The sequence below is a fragment of the Bison bison genome, unplaced genomic scaffold (genome assembly GCF_000754665.1).
Source record: "Bison bison bison isolate TAMUID 2011002044 unplaced genomic scaffold, Bison_UMD1.0 scf7180017864105, whole genome shotgun sequence".
NCBI classification, from domain to species: domain Eukaryota; kingdom Metazoa; phylum Chordata; class Mammalia; order Artiodactyla; family Bovidae; genus Bison; species Bison bison.
The window spans coordinates 7,704,049-7,718,588 of NW_011494677.1; the positions used below are offsets into that span (position 1 = coordinate 7,704,049).

Genomic DNA, 14,540 nt, shown 5'->3' on the forward strand with positions numbered 1-14,540 from the left:
CCCCCCCCCCCAGATTATATGTGCTTGTTAGATATATTTTTAGATACAAGTTCTGAAAAATTTTCCAGTTTATTTTCTCTGTACTGCAGGTATTTTCTGATGCTGTGTGACTATTTAGTATTTCATTTTATAGATGTGTCTGATTGATAGATGTATTTTCAAACATTTAATGTTGCTGCAGCAAATATTCTTACAACCCTTATACAGTGGGATATGTATATGTATTTTATATTAATGAAATACATATAATTTATGAAGCTATTAGAAAGATTAACAGTAAATTATTTTTTACTGCCATTGGTGAAATACATTACTAGATTTCTCAGTATTGAACCATCCTTTTAGTCCTAGAGTAATACTTGTTTGGTTTATGTATTTGTGTGTTCTTTTCTTACTAATGTATTTAAGGATTTTTGCTTCTTTCTTCTGCGTGTTTGTTTTCTTACGGTTTGGTATGGGTATAATGCTGGATTCAGAAGAGGGAAGAAGAGTTTTTCCTCCCTTCGCTGCCTTTCCTTCTAACCTTTCTTTAGGAGAATATTGGATTCCTTAAAGATTATTTGAAAGCATACACCTTTGAATGTATCCAGCATACTTTTTTAGACATTGTTACAATCTTCTTTCATTATGTCCTTCTTTAAGTATTCTGTCTTGTGAATCAGTCTTGGTAATTTGTCTTTTTATTCAAAATCAATACTTACTTTGTACCTGTGTTCTTTTGTTTTAGGTACTTCCTTTGTAGACGGAATATAGTTAGTCTTAACTTTCTGAACCAGTTGTGAGTGTCATTTTGTATTTACCAATTTTGTTATCTGATGTATCCTCACCATTATTTATTTGGAAATTGTATAGTTTATTTTTGGTTATTCATATATAAAGTATTTCTCCTTACATCTTTAAGTAGTTTGCTTATTCTTGGTATCAGTTTATCAACTTCATTCTCTTTTTACTCTCTAGTTGATAGATTATGAGAATTTTGTTACAGTCTGTTATCATTTATTCATGAATCCATTTTTCAACAAATACTGATTTCCTATTGCATTCTTTGGTCATTTTGCTAATGTAGCGGGTACGGTGGTGAACAACATAGATAGTTTTAGCCTTCATGGAGCTTACTTATATTCTAAAGCAGAAAAGAGATGATATCACACAAAATAAAAAGTGATTGCAGAGTGTATCAAATGCTAGGAAGGAATTCAGTGAGGTACGTGCTGAGCTAGTAAAATAATAGGAAGGGTGGAGCTCAGAAAAGACCACTGTGGGGAAAAAAGATGAAGAATGAGCTAGAGCCAGCCTGGTGAAGTGTTAGGACAGTGCCCACGCATGCAGTTGTGCAGGGAGAGATCTATCAGGTAGAAAACAGCAAACGCTGGAGAAATTTTTAATTATTTAATCAGGTTCAGTGGACTGTTTTTTATACAGACTAGAATATAAATGAAGTAGTTGTTTACATTTTTATGTAGAATTATGTAGAATTAACCACTGAATGTGTAACTACAAGTGAACTAATGTATGATTTATTTGATTCAATAAATGTGTGATATATTTATGAAAATACCATTCATAATTGGTATTTTCCTGAAGTGATAAAAATTCTTGGTAAAGTTCTAAAAAAATTCATACTAAGTATAGCTTTTCTGTGATATACAAAGGTTAATCACAGTATGTTCATATACATTATGTACCGTATATTCCTAGAAAATCAAGTGTGTACTTAACCAATGTAAGAAATACCTTATATATGTAAACCAGAGTTGGGTTCTAACTCAGTTTATTATTTTGTTGTTCAGTCGCCAAGTCGTGTCCAGCTCTTCGCAGTCCCATGGATTGCAGCACACCAGGCTTCCCTGTCCCTCACCATCTCTGAGTTTGTCCAAGTTCATGTCTGTTGAATCGGTGATGCCATCTAACTGTCTCACCCTCTGTCACCTTCTCCTTCTGCCTTCAGTCTTTTCCAGCATCAAGATCTTGTCCAATGAATCAGCTATTAGAATCAGGTGGCTTAAAGTATTGGAGCTTCAGCTCAGTCCTTCCAAAGAGTATTCAAGGATGCTTTCCCTTAAGATTGAGTGGTTTGATCTTGCTGTCCAACGGACTCTCAAGAGTCTTCTCCAGCACCACAGTTTGAAAGCATCAATTCTTCGACGCTCTGCTTTCTTTACTCTCCAACTCTCACTTCTGTACATGACTACTGGAAAAACCGTAGGCCTTGACTATGCAGACCTTTGTCGGCAAAGAGATGTCTTTGCTTTTTAACACACGGTCATAGCTTTTATTTGTCATAGCTTTGCTGCCAAGAAGCAATAGTCTTCTAATTTCATGGCTGCAGTCACCATCTGGAGTGATTTTTAGAGCTCAAGAAGAGGAAATCTGTCACTGCTTCCACCTTTTCCCCTTCTATTTGCCATGAAGTGTGCCATGATCAGGATGCCATGATCTTAGTTTTTTTAACATTGAGTTTTAAGCTGACTTTTTCACACTCTTCTTTCACCCTCGTTAAGAAGCTCTTTAGTTCTTCTTTGCTTTTTGCCATTAGAGTGGTATCATCTTTTATTAGTTATTAGTGGTGTTATCAGTTTATTATAAATTTATATTTATCATTAATCTGTATACTTTTTACTAAAGATGGTTGGGAGGAAGCAGGATTTTTCAACCTTGGCAGTGTTGACATTTGGAGCTGGATACTTTTTTGGGGGTCACGGCTGTCACTGTGCATTGTGGGATGATTAGCAGCATCCCAGGCTGCTCTCAGTGCCAGTAGCAGACTTTCCCCCACAGTGTGAGTCCCAAAAATGTATCCAGACATTACCAGCGGTTCCCTGGAGAGTGGAATTGCCCAGGTTGAGAATTATATTAAAGGTATAGTTTACATTTATAAAACAGAAATGCTACAATATGTTGTCTTCAAGCTTCTTTTCATGTGTTCTTCAGCACATTCAGTGATAGCAAAGGTAACAAAGTGAATAAGACTTCTGTCCTTGAGCCCAGGCAGGAGGAGGAATGACACGGGTACACATATTATGGTACAGCATGCCACACAGCATGTCACTGGTGTTCATACAGTGCTGTAGAGACCCTGGGCGTCACAGCCACCACAGGAATCTCAGGGGTAAGATGCCCGTTAGTTCAAAGTGTTGGTGTTGCCTAAATCACTTAATTTTAAAAACTGAGGTTTTCTCTTACTGACTTACATTATGTGTTTCCAGAGAAGATCTATTGAAAAGCGATGCATATTTTAACATCTGTCTTTCTCACTGTCCATCTGTCTCTTCTTTTGTATTTTATTTCTCAGAATGTTTTGTTTTGTGCCAATGAGGTTATTTGTTGTTAGCCCACTAGGTGGCAGTCTTAGCTGTAGAGAGGACATCTTGAGTGAGCAAGCTTTCCAGTCACACTGAAGACTCACCATTCGTTCTGTGATAGAAGCAGATATCCAAAAATGAGATACAGCATAAGTACCGAGAGAGTCTGTTGTGTGGTAATTTAAAACATTAAATAGATAAGTGAACCCAGAGTAGTTGAACCTTGGTATGTGATTTATTTCACAGAGGTGCTTATTTCCTTAAGTCAGAATCTTACTCATTTAGCGGCAGTGTAAATGCAGAGGTCAAGAGGGTGGGCTGAGTAATTGATCTGTTGGTGTAAATCTTGGCTCTGCTCCTTACTAGCGAACAGATGCTCTGTCTGAGATTTCTTATCTGTTGGGTTGGTCAGAAAGTTTGTTTGGGTTTTCTGCAAGATGCTATGGAAAAACTTGAATGATCTTTTCAGCCAATCCAGTATAAAACAGGAGTAGTGGTGTCTGTTCATGTGTGGTCCTTATGAGGTTTAAATGAATAAATATAAATCAAAATGCTTAGAGCTTGGAATGGAACCTGGCACATAGTAAGAATAATAGTAACATCAGGTTAGCTACTATTAGCAGCATTAAAAATATAAAGTAGTACCAAAATACTTGGTGGTTTAATCTTAACTCAGTGAATCTGTGGCTTGGCAGTTGGTTAGTGAAGTGAGTGAAAGTCGCTCAGTCGTGTCTGACTTTTTGCGACTCCATGGACTAGATAGTTCATGGAATTCTCCAGGTCAGAATACTGGAGTGGGTAGCCTTTCCCTTCTCCAACGGATCTTCCCAACCCAGGTTTCTACATTGCGGGCAGATTCTTTACCAGCTGAGCCACAAGGGAAGCCCAAAAATACTGGAGTGGGTAGCCTATCCCTTTTCCAGTGGATCTTCCTGACCCAGTAATTGAAGTAGGATCTCCTGCATTGCAGGCGAATTCTTTACCAACTGAGCTATACAGACAGCAAAGAAACCAAGTCAGTTTAGCAGTTAGTTGGAGTTGCTGATCTGTGGCAGTGATGTAATGTTAGGTGTTGTTCCTTGGAGGAAGTCCGATGACAATCTGGTTGTTCCTTCCGATTGCCAGTAAATTGTTCTTTTCTGCCTGGAAGCATCAGCAATTTCAACTTTATCCTTAGAATCCAGGATTCCTCCCAGTGGCCAGCCACTCTCCCTGGGGCCCTGATGCTGTCTTAGTTCATTTTCTAATAGCTATATGGTATTCCAGGTATGACTACACTTTAAAACACTTCTTCTGATGCTCCACAGAGAGAAATTTAATTTTTTTGCTATGTGCTATTATTATAAGCTTTATAAATAATGCTCAATCCTTGTACTTAAATATATTTGCCTAGTTATGTTATGTTGTTTTCTTAAAGTATAATTGATGGGACAAAAGATAAGGCATACTTGAAAAAATTTCAGTAGCCTGCCTATTGCCCAGCCTATTTTGGGGACCAGTTTTTACGCAGAGGTTTCCATTTCTTTACCTTCACCAATACTGGATGTTTTTAGTTGACTTTGCCAGACTCACAGAACATAAAGATTATCTTGATTTTAATTTTTCTTTTCTTGAAATGATTTTAATAAAATTTATACCAGTTTATTTTATTTTATTTTTTGTACCTATGACAGAAAATCTGAGCATTTTCTGTCCCTACATACATTAAAAAGTAATTAAATTTGGAATCCTGTGAGATTCTGTCTCTATTTTAGGCCCTGCCTTCCAGTGTTCATTTTAAATATTTATGCAGCTGTAATACATTTACATAGTAGATGTATTATTTAAATACTGCAATAGCACTGAGCTAAGGAACGCCAAGGATTAAAGTAGAAATGTCTTATTGAAACAAACACATTGAAGAGTTTTTATTCAGGTGTTTTCCTCTGAATATAGCTCAAGTGATGTTTCTTTTAGTAAAAGGAAGTAGTTACATTTTGTTTTAATGTACTTTCAATTATGTTGTACTTTGAAAAATGTGTATGTAGCACTGTATATTCTTTTTGGTGGTACATTAACACAGATTGGCCTCCCGACCGTTCCTGTCATAGTGTCTCTGTCGTCGTGTCATGAGTGCCCTGAAGTGTATAAGCTCTGTACATGTCAGGTACAAAGTCAAAGTAGTTTGTCTTCAAGAAGCTGAAATTTTGCAAATCCTGGCAAACACAGGCTTGGTAAAAAGTGAACTGAATGAAATTTAATGCTGGGTGAAAAGTGTTTTTATTATATGTATTTTTTATCCTTTTTTTAATACAGAGAAGTCCACAGTATAGCTGTTATACAGTTCTGTCATGTGTTACCTATTCTAAATAAGTGAGTGCAGTTTGTACATGTTGATAGTTAGAATTTAGCAAGTCACATTTAAAATATCAGAACTGTTCGTGTGTGTGTTACAGAATTCCTTCAGCTATGGTAAAGTTGGCACGTAAAATCCCAGTTATGACATACATTTTACGATTTTGTGTGCTTTCTTGGAATTAGATGTTTTTATTGCTGACGTGGAAGTTTGAAGCTGTTTTTTCTCATATATCCCTGTTGTGATCAGACCTAGTCGTGGTAGTCACATTGTTCTTCAAGTTTGGCTAAAAAGGAGATAGCTGGGGCTTGCAGCTTTCACTTAGAATGGAGGAAGCACTGTTCCCACTCTTGGAACAACAACAAACCCTAGACAGCTACAAATTTATAGTTTTCTTGACTCCATCAGGGGGCTTCCCTGATAGCTCAGTTGGTAAAGAATCTGCCTGCAATGCAGGAGACCCTGGTTCGATTCCTGGGTCATGAAGTTCCCCTGGAGAAGGGACAGGCTACCTACTCCAATATTCTTGGGCTTCCCTTGTGGCTCAGCTGGTAAAGGATGCGCCTGCAATGCAGGAGAGCTGGGTTTGATCCCTGGGTTGGGAAGCTCCCCTGGAGAAGGGAAAGGCTACCCACTCCAGTATCCTGGCCTGGAAAATTCCATGGACTGTATGGTCAATGGGGTTGCAGAGAGTTGGACATGATTCAGCAACTTCTGACTCCATCAGAGAGCTGAGGTGCAGGGCAGCCACCTAACCTGAAATTGAAGGAAAGACAGACACCAGGAAAAGATGGGCTACAAACACTTGTACACCTGGGACATGAATACTGAGAACATGAATACTGGTAAGAAGGATTCAGTTTTAAAATGTTTACTGAACTGCTAAAGGCTTAGTGTAGGCTAGCAAGAGACTGTAGAACCCTTGAGGCTGCAGACACTTGGGAGTGAACATCCACTCGAGGGAAAGGCCGAGATATGTGCTGGACCTAAAATTTGACAGAGGTCAAGGCAGGAACACTGAGGAGACCCCGTTTATGTAACATGGGACGCAGGGCTTGTCTGAGGCTGAGGCTTAATTAGAATATCAGAACTCCCACCCAGGCTGACAGGTGTGCAGAAACAGGTAGCAGTGGAATTCTGTGAGAGTCGCAAGAGCGTGGAGGCTGACAGGCCAACCAGGGTTATAGCATTAAGGGAAGACCTAAAAGAGCAGGTTGAGCAGACACTGAGGCAAAACCCTCTGGAAAAGCGGTCTTTCCACTGAATGCAGGGTATGGCTGGAGGAATTTGGAGCCTGTGGTGCATTATGGGTAACCATAGCAGCAACAGATTTCAAACCAAGTTCATGTTCTCATCATAGACTGCCTCGACCTCCACACGCTGAAGGGGTAGCAGAGGGAAAGGCGTGCCCAAATCCCGGCACAAAACTATTAACCTCAGTCTCAGCTGTTCTCTAGAGGGTATTCTCCTATTAAAAAATTATGAGGTGAGGCATAAAAAGAAGCAAGGAAAAACAAAGCGCTTTTGAGAGAAGAGAGTTAATAGAACCAGATTTTAAGGACACGGGTATTGAAACTGTCAGACTTGAAATTTAAAATAACTCTGATTGATATGAAACAGAGCACATGCATGATCAGGTAGGATATTTCAGCAGAGAGATAGACATTTTAAGAAAATCAAATAAATTCTAGAAATGAAAAGCACAGTAACAGAGACAGAGAATGCCTTCTGTAAGCTCATCAGTCAACTTGGCATAACCAAGGAAAGAATCTATAACCTGCAAGATGCTGCTTCTGTGTGCATGTTCAGTTGTGTCCAACTCTTTGTGATCCCATGGACTGTAGCTCACCAGGCTCCTCTGTCCATGGAATCCTCCAGGCAAGAATACTGGAGTGGGTTGCTATTTCCTACACAGGGATCGAACTCATGTTTCCTGCGGCTCATGCATTGCAGGCGGGTTCTTTACCACTGAGCCCCTGGGAGAACCCAAACTGCAAGATAGGCCAGTACAAATTAAACTGAAATGCACAGAGACAAATGGGAAGAAATACAGCAGAGTCTACATTAACTGTGAGATAACATCAATGGCCTGAATGTATAATTAAAATCTCATAAGAGAAAAAGAATGGGGTAGAAGAAATAATGGCCAAGTATTTTCTAGAATTAAAGATGAAAGTGAAATTCACTCAGTTGTGTCTGACTCTTTGCGACTCCATGGCTATACAGTCCATGGCCTTCTCCAGGCCAGAACACTGGAGTGGGTAGCCAGTTCCCTTCTCCACGGGATCTTCCCAACCCAGGGACTGAACCCAGGTCTCCCGCATTGCGGGTGGATTCTGTACCAGTTGAGCCACCAGGGAAGCCCAAGAATACTGGAGTGTGTAGCCTATCCCTTCTCCAGCAGATCTTCCCAGCCCAGGAATGGTACTGGAGTCTCCTGCATTGCAGGTGGATTCTTAATCAGCTGAACTACAAGGGATACCCCTGCCCCCAAATTAAAGATAGTCACCAAAACAAAAGTCCAGGAAGCTCAGAGAACAGGATGCAAGATAATCCCTCCCAAAAGAAACAAATGACAGAAAAACATCTAGGCATATCACATTCAAAATGCTGACAACTGATGGTGAAGAGAAAATACCTGAAGGAGAGGCAAAAGCTCATTACAAAGGAAAGAAGAACCAGCGCACACTTGTCATTTGACTTATGCAAACCAAAGCACAGTGTTGTGACATGTTTGAAGGGCTAAAAGGGAAAAAAGTTTTCAACCCAGAATTGCATCTGCAGTAAAAGTAATCTTTAAAAAGCGAAGTCCTGTCTCAGAGGAATATTCTCTCAGTATCATAGAAACTGAGAGAATTCCTTGACATCAGACTTGCATTGCCAGAAGTCCTCGGGCAGAAGGGGTATGATACTAGACAGAAACTCGGATATGTATAGGAAAACGTGCTAAAGCTGAAAATCAATTTTAAAATGCACGTTTGTCTTATTAAAAAATTTTTTATCACTCTGAAAGATAGCTAACTATAAAGCAGACTATTAAGAGAGAAATTTATGTTTACAGCATATGTAAAAATGAAGTTTTTGACGGTCACCACAGGTCAGGAAGCGTGCTGTTATACATCTTCATATGTGATCTGGGACAATTTAATTGAAGTCAGTCTCTGGTTAACTGAAGGTGTGTATTGTAAACCCTAGGACAACCACTAAAACCATTTTTTAAAAAGTAACTGTAGTTAACAATACCATGTTGTACATTTGAAAGCTAAGAGAGTAGATCTTGAAAGTTCTCATCACAGGAAAAAAATTATGTTAACTAAACTTACTGTGGTAATCTTCTCACTACATATATTTCAAATCATTATATATCTGAAACTAATGCAGTATTATGTCAATTACACTTATCTCAATAAAGAAAAAATAATAGAAATAAAGTAGAATCATAAAAATGTTTAAAGTACATGAATTAAAAATAGACACAAGTGAAAGGAGAAAGAGACAAACCTATCATTAAGATTAAAGTTCATAGCATTCCTCTCAGCCGTTGAACAAATAGATGGAAAATTAGTATATAAAATCTTAACTCTATTAACCAACTTGCCTAATTGACATTTATTATAGAACAAGATGACCCTGACAATAGAGTATATGTGTTTTCCAGTGCACTTGGAGTACTCACCAAGACAGATGGTATTTATCGCAGAACCTTAAATGAATTTAAAAGAATTGAAAGCAAACAAAGGATGTGCTTGGGTCATAATGGAATCAAACTGGAAATCAGCTATATTTGGAAACTCTCCAAAATATTTGGAAATCAAATAACACATTTAAATAACTCATGGTTCAAGGAGGAAATCACAGGGGAAGTTAAAAAAAAAAAAGTATGTTGAATTAAATGGAAGTGAAAGCACAACGTATCAAAATTCATGGGATGCGGCTGCAGCAGTGCTTAAAGTGAAATAGAGCATTAAATGCTTACATTAAAAAGAACATTACCAAAAAAAAACACTAGAAAAAAAAATTACATTTGGATATAACACTTTATTCATGCATTCACCAGTTGATGGACATTTGAGTTGTTTCTACTTTATGGCTATTGTGATCAGTGCTACTGTGAACATTCATGTACAAGTTTTTGTGTGGCCATAATTTTTCCTTTAAGTATAGAAGTGGAATTGCTGGAACATGTGGTAATTCCAAGGGCTAACTTATGAGCAGTTGCTATACTGTTTTGCAAAGTGGCTGCCTCGTTTTACATTCCCATTGGCAGTGCACGAGGGTTCCAGTTTCTCCATATCCTTGCCAACACTGAGTTTAGCTATTTAAGATACCATTTAGTGAAATGGAATTTTATTGTGGTTTTGATGTGCATTTTTCTAAAGCTCATCTTTTCATGTGCTCAATGGCCATTTATATATTATTTTTTATTATATTTATTTAAATTTTTTATTGGGGTATAGTTCATTTACAGTGTTAGTTTCAGGTGTACAACAAAGTGATTCAGTTGTGTCCGACTCTCTGCGACCTCAAGAATTGCAGCACGCCAGGCCTCCCTGTCCATCACCAACTCCCGGAGTTCACTCAGACTCAAGTCCATCGAGTCAGTGATGCCATCCAGCCATCTCATCTTCTGTCGTCCCCTTCTCCTCCTGCCCCCAATCCTTCCCAGCATCAGGATCTTTTCCGATGAGTCAGCTCTTCGCATGAGGTGGCCGAAGTATTGGAGTTTCAGCTTTAGCATCAGTCCTTCCAATGAACACCCAGGACTGATCTCCTTCAGAATGGACTGGTTGGATCTCCTTGCAGTCTAAGGGACTCTCAAGAGTCTTCTCCAACACCACAGTTCAAAAGCATCAATTCTTGTGTATTGTCTTTTGGAAAATGTCTGTTTAAGTTCTTTGTCCGTTTTAAACTTGTTTAAATTACAGAATTTTAGAGTTCTTTATTCTGGATACAAGTCTCTTAGAAAATTTATCCTTTGTGATTATTTTCTTCCATTCTGTGGATTGTCTCTCTACTATCTTGTATCTTTTGTGATACAAAAGTTTTTTATTTTGATGAGATAACATTTTATTTGTCTTTTGTTGTTTGTGTTTTTGATGTCATATCTAAAAAACCATTTCCTTATCCAACAACACAAAGATTTACTCCTGTTTTTTCTTTAGGGAGTTATGGTTTTAGCTCTTAACATTTAGATTTTTTTTATCATTTTGAATTAATTTTTGCATATAGTGTGAGATGTGTGTCCAGTGTTGTTTTTATTTTTGCATTTGCATTATGATATGTGTAATTGCATGACCCAGTCATCCTATTCAGGTTTTTACCCAGGTTTGCTCAAAATCCATGTGCATATCAATTTTATTCATTTCCTCCAAAATCTGGAAACTCAAGTGCCCTTTAACTTGTCCCTTCGTCGCTCCCAAGTGTGGTACATCCTTACAGTGGAATACAACTTTGAAATAAAAAGGAACAAAGAGCTGACATGTCCAACAACATGGGTAGAGCTCAGATGTGTCGTTCTTTCCTTAAAGGCATTAGCACTCAGAAATAAATGATCAGCGTCAGATGATAATGGTAACAGAGATATAGATAGTGCTTTTTCCTTTGTGGGCATTAAACTCAGTGCTTTATATAAACCCATTTAATTGCCACAACTCTGTGAAATATATATTATCCCAGTTTTACAAATCAAAAAACTGAGGCAGAGAGGTTAAGTAACCTCCCTCGTGTGTGTGTGTGTGTGTGTGTGTGTATGTGTGTACATTAGTCGCACAGTCATATCTGACCCTTTGTGATTCCATGGACTGTAGCCCACCAGGCTCCTCTGTTCATGGAATCTCCAAGCAAGAATACTGGAGTGGGTTGCCATTTCTTTCTCCAGGGGCTCTTCCTGACCAAAGGATCGAACCCAGGTCTCCTGCATTGCAGGCAGATTCTTTACCATCTGAGGACATAGACAGATGGGTTCCTTGGGTTCCACAAACAGGCCATGTGGCTCTATACTCTATTCTGCTGCTTTTGTGTGTCACAGGAAAGCTTTGGGTGCAGCCAAAGAGTTATTTGGGAATTTAAGCAAAACCTTATTAAAGAATTTGCTTATTTTTTCTCCTTCCTGGCATACTTTCTGTAATACAGTTTTCAATCTTAGCTTCAAGGTAGGACAGGGTTCCCTTCCATTGAAAGGGTCAAATTTGAGTTCTGAATTCTAGCCTGTTTTCTTCTTTTCTGTTAAAATACAGCAGATTTTAAAACAGTTCCTATTTTACTTACCCATATAATTTAGAGCTTTACTGACTTTCATGATACTTGGAAATAATCTGAAACAAATCATTTGTCTTTAAATTTGATGTCCTGTAATTATTTGCTGTTTTCAAAAAAAGAAAAATGATTGCTAGAAAAAGAAAACAGGTTGCCTCGATCTTGGTTTCACAGTACTGTTCTCCAGTAAAAGGAGTCAGGACTCCTTGATTCCAAGTTTGGGGAAGTGCAAGCTGAGCTTGAAACATGCTTTGGTATCAGAAATTGAGCAAGTGCTCAAAAAAACCCCAAAACAAGTAACAAAAAAGGGACAAGTCAAAAAGACACAGGAACAATTTGGAGGGACTCAGTATCCAAAGCCAGGATATTTGAAGAGCAAAGTAACTGATAGTAATGGATTATAATCCATTGAAGTGAAGTAAAATAAATATCCATAAATCCATACTAAGTTAATTAAATAGATTGGATCGAGAATAGTCTCTTCCCTTACAGTGGAATTCTAATCCATATGTATGAAAGGAATGATGAAAATAACGTGCCTTTAAGCAAATCCACAATTAACACTTGTTGAAATTAGTGAGCTAAAGTATGCAGAGAAGCAGTGAGTTTGCATAGTCTTAGTGGATCTCTCCAGGGGATGCTTATTAATTACAGAGGGACGAATAATAGCTCCATGGTGGAAAAATCTGAGAGACACCACCTTAACCAGAAATCAGTCTAATAGCTTCAGTAAAAAGACATGTGGACATCATGGACCCTTGATGTTATCAGGCCCTGAAAAGGGCACAGTATCGTCTCTGTGATGTTCTTGCCCAGAAGGTAGAACCTCAGTTTAATCATGAGGAAACATCAGACAACCCCACATTGAGGGGCATTTTATAAAATAACTATCGGAACTCCTCTGAGGTGTCATGGTCCTGAGAGATGAGCAGAGAGACTGGGCGTGTACTTACAGCCTGGAGCAGGGAGACAGCAGCTAGACACAGTGGGCTCCTGGGCCGGGATGGGGATGTTGCTGCTAAAGCTGGATGGGGGAATAAGGTCTATGGCTTAGTTAATAGGTTTGTATTAGTTTAAATAGTTTTGTTAAGGTTATATAGTGTTAACATTAGGAAAAACGGGGTCAAAGCATGTACTGGAATTGGGTATACTAATGATGCAACTGAGGTTTAAAAAATGTAAAAGGAAAACAGATGCTCTCTGATGCCCAGACAATAGCATTTCATACTTTCAGTGGTCAGATTGTTGAGGATGTGCTAATAAGTAAGTTCAGCGCCAACCATAGCAGAAAACTTATGAAATAGAATCCCCCTCCCAAGGAGCTTCAAGAGGCTGAGAAAGTCACGCAAACAAATAATTGCCCCCTGTTAAGTGGTTTCTGAAATCTATGCAGATGGAAGTTCAGGGAACATATAAGAGAATGAGTCCCTAATGTATCTATAGAAATACAGAATATTTTTATTTAGACTTGTTTTGTATTGAAATAACTTTGTGCTCAGATTGGGGACTTCCCAGGTGCTCCAGTGGCTAAGACTCTGCGCTCCTAATGCAGGGGCCCAGGTTCTATCCCTGATCAGGGAACTAGACCCCACCGGCTGCAGCTAAGGGTGTGCATGCTGCAACTAAAGATCCCGAGTGCCACAACCAAGACCTCGTGTGACCAAATAATATTTTAAAAAACAAACAGGAAAAACCCCAAAACAGTTTGTACCTAAGTTGAATTCTTTGTAGTGGACTGTCATTTTTGCATTTGGTCATTGTCAACAACCAAAGTTTTTTCAAGACAGATTTCTTAAATATCACTGGCACCCCAGCTATTAGGGCGTCGTTGAGACAGGAAAGAGAACAGTCTGGTCCAGCGGTACTGTGTGCTGATTTTATTTACAGCTTGTGAATGGACTGTACCCACGGTCTACCTGAAGGTTGAGGGCTCTGCGGTGATAGTGACAGTGGGGCTGTGCTGGCACGGTGCTGCCTGGATTAGGCCTCCAGATCCTGTGGCAGGGGTGAGGGGATGGGGGGTGTGTGTGTCCTGATCTGAGCAGAAGGCTCACCTCAGCACCCGGGGAACTTTGCTTTTTTTTTTAGTCTTTCAGAGTACAGTCATCTTTGGATTTTCCGTTATAAACTTTTTGTGCGTTGGCAAGTAGATGATGCGCGTTGGCAAGTAGTTAATGTTGAGGTGAAACCAGGCTGAGTCTGTCTTTGTTACGTGTATGCTCAGTTGTGTCCAACTCTTTGCGACCCTATGGACTGTAGCCAGTCAGGCTCCTCTGTCCATGGGATTTCCTAGACAAGAGTGCTGGAGTATGTTGTCATTTCCTTCTCCAGGGGGTCTTCCCGACTCAGGGATTGAACCTGAGTTTACTGTTCTCCTGCATCTGCAGGCGGGTCCTTTACCACTGGTGCCACTTGGAAAGGGGCCTGTCTTTAGGATTTAAGATGCACATGAGTTTCATTCTGGACACGTCCCAATTGTGATCCCTTTTGTTTGCAAAAATAGTGATGTGGCAAAGGGGTCAAGGGACTCTGAGAACAAGGTGTAGGCAGGTTTTTGTCCTGTTTTGCAGGGCATGAGAGAAGCAGTGTTTCTGCCTCAGCCTCCCTCCCTTCACTTTCATGACCTCTTAGTCACCCATCCCCAGTTT

General features: G+C 39.2%; 1 protein-coding gene across 1 annotated transcript in view; it reads left to right on the plus strand.

Annotated features, from left to right (window-relative positions):
- The window catches only part of GTF2E2 (general transcription factor IIE, polypeptide 2, beta 34kDa), an 80,780-nt gene that overhangs the window by 63,597 nt on the left and 2,643 nt on the right, over nt 1-14,540 (plus strand). The window lies entirely within an intron of this gene.